The following is a 6,616-nucleotide window of genomic DNA, read 5'->3' as shown; positions in this document are numbered from 1 at the left end:
ATCATGTTCATTTATTTGTCCAATCATTGAATGTTGATTGGGTATCTGTTTTATTATGGAGTGTTCGGTACCTGATATACTGTGAGTTATTCAATGCTGGAGGTTACTCAGTGCTAATGCTGAGAGGTATTCAAAGATAAAGATTAAGAAATGGTTCCTACCTTCAAGAAACTTGTACTCTGATAAGGTAAAATAATAATTTTAATACAAAGTAGACTATGATATCAGCTACGTTAAGTGTTGTAAATATTCAGAAAAGTGTTCTCCTGAATTTCTTTGAGACCTCTGCAGTCTAAACCTTTTATCTTTGACTTGCACTTTAAAATTATGTATCATTAGATGTTCTTTTCATAATATCAGGCTTTTAAAAAGTAATTTAGTCATAAATGACTTCTTCTTTCTTCCCTCTCAAAGAACCACAGCTTTCTATCAATGTGTCAAGATAACTCTTACAGTTTTGATGAACTTTGGTAAATATGCAAGTCATCCTTAAACGTGGAAACCCAGAAATCAATGGTAGCAAAAAGATTTTCACAGTTGAAATAAAGAATGCCTTAAAAACTCAGCAATGATCACCAGTGATTAGTTCCATCACTTAGAGTGGAGGAAAAAAAAATTCTTATGTCATCAGTTCAGGAGCCTACAGATAAGTGTGTAAGTATTAGTTCTTTGATGTTCTCAGGGATCAGCACAGAGAAAAATTATTGACAAGTGATACATGTGGATTTTGCAAAACAATTAACAAAATTATATAGTACAACAATTCCTGTAAGTTTTCAACACCTAGCACACCACCTGGCTCACTGTAAGTAAATGGATAAATGGACACAAGTTATTTCTTATACCTAACAAGGTGCCTGACATATAGGAGACACTTAGCACGTAATTGTTAAGAGTAATTGATCAGTGACACTTGTTTTAGTTATTCAACTAACTTATGACACCGATTTGCAAACCTCAGTGCTGATGAATGTTCCTGTGGCAATTCCAATATCTCAGTATTTCAGGTAAAGTTCAAAATCTACATTTTCGGTTTCCAGGATCAGTGCTGTTACCTCCCCTAACTTGGGCAACTCCTACACATGCTTTGAGACTCAGTTTCAATGTCAATTTCTCAGAGAGACTTTCTCTGACCCTTAGATCATCATTTATCAAAGTCTGGCTCATGACCCACCTGTATAAGATTCACCTGGGTTATTAGTAAAAGTGCAGATTCCTCAGCAAAAGTAACTGACATCAGCGTGAACAGACAACCTACAGAATGGGAGAAAATATTTGCAATACATCAGTCTGACAAAGGTCTGATGGCCGGGCGTGGTGGCTCATGCCTGTAATCCCAGCACTTTGGGAGGCCGAGGCAGGTGGATCACAAGGTCAGGAGATTGAGACTATCCTGGCTAACACGGTGAAACCTCGTCTATCTAAAAATACAAAACATTAGCTGGGCATGGTGGCAGATGCCGGTAGTCCCAACTACTCGGGGGGCTGAGGCAGGAGAATGGCGTGAACCCGGGAGGCGGAGTTTGCAGTGAGCCAAGATCGCACCACTGCACTCCAGCCTGGGTGACAGAGCCAGATTCTGTCTCAAAAAAAAAAAAAAAAGTCTGATATCCAGAGTCTACAAGGAACTTAAACAAATTTACAAGAAAAAGAAACAAACAACCCCATTAAAAAGTGAGGAAAGGACATGAACAGGCACTTCTCAAAAGAAGACATTTATACACCCAACAAACTTATGAACAAAAACTCAACATCACTGATCATTAGCGAAATGTAAATAAAAACCACGATGAGATACCATCTCACACCTGTCAGAATGGCAATTATAAAAAGTCAAGCAACAACAGATGCTGGCGAGGCTGTGGAGAAATAGGAACACTTTTACACTGTTGGTGGGAATGTAAATTAGTTCAACCATTGTAGAAGACAGTGTGGTTCATTCCTCAAAGACCTAGAACCAGAAACACCATTTGACCCAGCAATTTCATTACTGGGTATATACCCAAAAGAATATAAATCATCCTACCATAAAGACACATGCATGCATATGTTCATTGCAACACTATTCACAATAGCAAAGACATAGAATGAACCCAAATGCCCATCAACGATAGACTGGATAAAGAAAATGTGGTACATATACACCATGAAATACTATGCATCCATAAAAAAGAATGAGATCATGCCCTTTACAAGGACATGGATGGAGCTGGAGGCCATTATCCTTAGCAAATTAACACAGGAACAGAAAACCAAATGCCGCATGTTCTCACTTATAAGTGGGAGCTAAATGATGAGAACATAAGGACACAAAGGGGGGAACAACACACACTGGGGCCTGAGGGGTGGGGTTGCAGGGGTAGGGAAAGCATCAAGATAAATAGCTAATGCACAGTAGGCTTAATACCTAAGTGATGGGTTGATAGGTGCCGCAAACCACCATGGCACACGTTTATCTATGCAACAAACATGCACATCCTGCACATGTAACCCAGAACTTAAAATAAAATTAAAGAAATTCCTAAAAAAGAAAAACAAAGTATAGATTCCTACTTAAACTGGTATTTCTACACCCATATTCATAGCAACATTATTCACAGCAGTGCACATCAGGAGATGAATGGTTAAAACTTGGCATATACATACAATTGAATATTATCCAGCCTTAAAAAGGAAGGAAATTCTGATACATGCTACAACCTGGATGAACCTTGAGACATTATGCTGTTAGCAGGCATGAAATGGGGAGTTTTATGGTGTTTCAGATTCAGAAGAAATTTCAGAAGATCTAGAAAAAGGTTCTAGAGCTGGATGAACATTGAGACATTATGCTGCTGGCAGGCATGGAAATGGGGAGTTTTACAGTGTTTCCGATTTAGAAGAAGTTTCAGAAGATCCAGAAAAATGTTCCAGAGCTGGATGAACGTTGAGACATTATGCTGCTGGCAGGTGTGGAAATGGGGAGTTTTATGGTGTTTCGATTCAGAAGAAGTTTCAGAAGATCTAGAAAAAGGTTCTAGAGATGGTTGGTGCTGATGGCTGTACAACAGTGTGAGTGTACTTAATGCGGTTGAATTGTACACTTAAAAATGTCTACGGGGTAAATTTTTTGTTATCTATACTTTACCACAATTTTGAAAAGTACAGATTTGTGGCCACCCAAGCCTAGGTAATCAAAAAACAGAGAGAGAGAGAGAAAGAGAGAGAAGGAGACAGGGAAGCAGGAAGGGAGAGGGAGAGAAGTCGGGAGAGAGAAAAGGAAGGAAGGGAGGGAGGGAGAGAGAGAGGGAGGGAGAGAGAGTGGGGAGGAGGAAGGGAGAGGGAGAGAGAGAAGGAAGGAGGAAGGGAGAGAGAGGGAGAGAGAGAAGGAAGGAGGAAGGGAGAGAGAAAGAGAGAGAGAGAGAGAGAGAGAGAGAGAGAAATGGAGCAGGTAGGGATGCAGCTGGAACCTGCAAGCTCTCCGAATGACTCTAATATAAAAATGTGAGGACATTGATACATACCACATTAGATCCCCCCTGCTTTATACCTTCACAGCAATCTACACGTTTACTTTGTAATCATGCTTGTAATTCAACTGTAAGTTCCATGAGGGCAGGGGCTCTGGCTGCATTGTTCAGCATTTCATACCCAATATTTAGTACAATACCTGGCTGAGGGTGGTGCTTTTTATATATTTTTTGAATTATTTAATTTGAACATAAATCTCATATTTTTATTTACAAAATAAATGTAATAATTGTCTTGAATGCTTGATATGAAGACTTGAGACACTGCACATAAAAGACCTTCCACTCTGCCTGACTCATAGTAAGTGTTTAATCACTAGAAGCTTGACTATTATTAGTAGTAGGAGGAGGAATAAAATTATTCACAGTTTAGACCAGGAGTTACAGACATAGTTGCCTACAGGCTCCAAGCAGTTTATGTAATTGCATTCAGCATGCTGGTTTTATATTATCCAATATGAAGTGGTGGGAACTGTGGTGGACTAAACTTTTATTCATCATATAAAGTAGATTACCACTACTTAGCCTATCGGTACTATATGAGTACTCGGGTCCCGAGTTACCAGATCTTTTGATTTTTCAAGAGAAGCTGGAAATATGAATTTTCATCAAAAAATTTCCAGTGTATGTAAATTGCCTTTAAAGAGAACTATGTAAGCTATTTAAAGGTTTTAAAAGCTTTGTGCAAACCAAACAAAACACATTTGTCCACGGGCTGAGAGTTTGTAGCCTCTCATTCATCCCAAGGCCCAGAGCTTTCCAGGTTCCTGGGATAGACTCTCCTTCTACCAAAAATGGAATTGAAATGTCTACTTTGATTGAACTCATTGCACTTCTGAGTTTGAGAGACCATCTAGTTCAAACCAATCAAAACAATAGGGTGATAACGGTGTCCTTACAATTGATCTGTCAAGAAGTTTAGGGTGGTGGGGGCGGGGTCCCAGGACAGATGTCTGTGGATGCTCACAGCTGCGCTGACATTGCCATCAGCCTGAAAGGTGGGACAGTAGTGGAGGATCATGTTGTATGCTCTTGTTTAATTGTGTTCCACTAGATTTCTTGGTGTGCTACTTACTTACTGCCTTTGCAATTAGGTTATTTATCTATACCTAGGAGGACAGAATTCTTTCCAGCAGCTAGGGGGCTCTAGCAGTCCGTCTTTCAGACACAAATTTGCTAGAATTTGCAAGTCTAAATATGAATGACTGTTTTCATTGTTATTGCTAAATATTACTAGATTAATATAATCTAAACATTTTTTAAAATTCATATGCAAAATTACCGATATTCTTGGTCAAAAATTATTCTCTTTATTTCACCTTTTGTCTCCTTTTCATTAAAAGTTCTTTTCTATATAAAATTAAGCTTCTTGATTTTATGTTCAAAGTGTTCTAAAAATCTAAATTAGAAAGTAAATTTCTACTCATGGGGGAAATTATTGGCATGCCTGGTAATCATACTAAGCATTTAGGTTGGTATATATACTCCACCTCCCAGGCTCAAGGGATTCTCCTGCCTCAGCCTTCTGGGATTACAGGCACCTGCCACCACAACTGGCCTATTTTTGTATTTTTAGTAGAGACGGGGTTTCACCATGTTAGCCAGGCTGGTCTTGAACTCCTGACCTCAAATATGCCTTGGCCTCCCAAAGTGCTAGAATTACAGGCATAAGCCACCACGCCCAGCTAGGTTGATATATTTTAACCCAATATTTATCTAGCACATCTAGGGAAAAACTGTTCATTGATACTAATATGATAACAAGCAAAATAAATTCTCGCTCCATAAAAATTATATAATTTGACCACTTGAAAACCAGAACAACGTTTCAGCTTTTTGGGATGCTCAACAGAAGATTTAAGTGGAGCATCTGAAGTTGTATCTGCTTGCCACTCCTGCTATTTTTTCTGACATTTCCACTGTCAAGACATTTAAAAGTAATAATTTCGCTTTAATTCCCAGTTTCTCTTTCTTGTGCCCTGCATTCTGCTCTAGGACATGTTTTGAAAGCACTTAGAGGAACTTAATGGACAGATTTAGCAAAATCTTCATCCTGTTTCCACAGCTCAGTCGCATACAAAAGACTGAATAAACTCTTTCCTCCTCGCACCTTCATCTCTTAAAAGTATTGATTGTCATCAAGGGGAGAGGCAGAGGGAGGGAGATTTCTCTTGTGTCAAAGCTACGCCAAAAAAAAAAAAATTGTGTTGTTTTTGAATTGGTTCTTTTCAGCTGCTAAATGCCTACTTCCGGTTTCTTATCAGCCACTTTGGTGTAGGATTGGAAATAACGTTACTTAAACAAGTACCCGCCCGTATTTTCAGTTTCTTGAATATCTCAAACATCACCGTTTCCCAAGTATACTGACTTCAGGAAAATAGAAAATGGATTTTTTTCCAAACTCTTTTTTCCAATTTGCAAACCCAAGAGAGTTCAAGGGAAATGCAATCCACATGTTTCTGACCATTTCTACTCAAATATCTAAAGTTTCTTTTTTTTAATGAAAGTGATTTGATGTCTACAAAGCTTTTAAAATAAATCCTGGTTATCCCCCCATTTTTCTCTAACAAAGAAGTTTCTTTGGATAAGATTAAGTTAATATGAATCCCTTAAAACCTGACTTTGTCTTTAAACTAAAAAATCATGGCCGGGTGCAGTGGCTCACGCCTATAATCCCAGCACTTTGGGAGGCCCAGATGGAAAGATCACGAGGTCAAGAGATTGAGATCATCCTGGCCAATATGGTGAAACCCCATCTCTACTAAAACTATAAAAAATTAGCTGGGCTTGGTGGTGCATGCCTGTAGTCCCAGCTACTTGGGAAGCTGAGGTAGGAGGATCATTTGAACCTAGGAGGTGGAGGTTGCAGTGAGCCAAGATCGCGCCACTGCACTCCAGCCTGAAGACAGAGAAAGACTCTGTCTCAAAAATAAATAAATAAATATATAAATAAATAAAATTTTAAAAAACTCATTTCAGTAAGGGTGGGTTCTAAACTCATTTCTAAATGTATCATGTTATCTAGCCCCCATCTATTTTTATCATTTCCTTTATTACATTCTTTCAAGTCCTTTTTATATAGTAAATCATTCATTCATTCAACAGAT

This window comes from Pongo abelii, chromosome 8 (genome assembly GCF_028885655.2).
Source record: "Pongo abelii isolate AG06213 chromosome 8, NHGRI_mPonAbe1-v2.0_pri, whole genome shotgun sequence".
Classification (NCBI taxonomy): Eukaryota; Metazoa; Chordata; class Mammalia; order Primates; family Hominidae; genus Pongo; species Pongo abelii.
Note: the sequence above shows the minus strand (reverse complement) of the source record.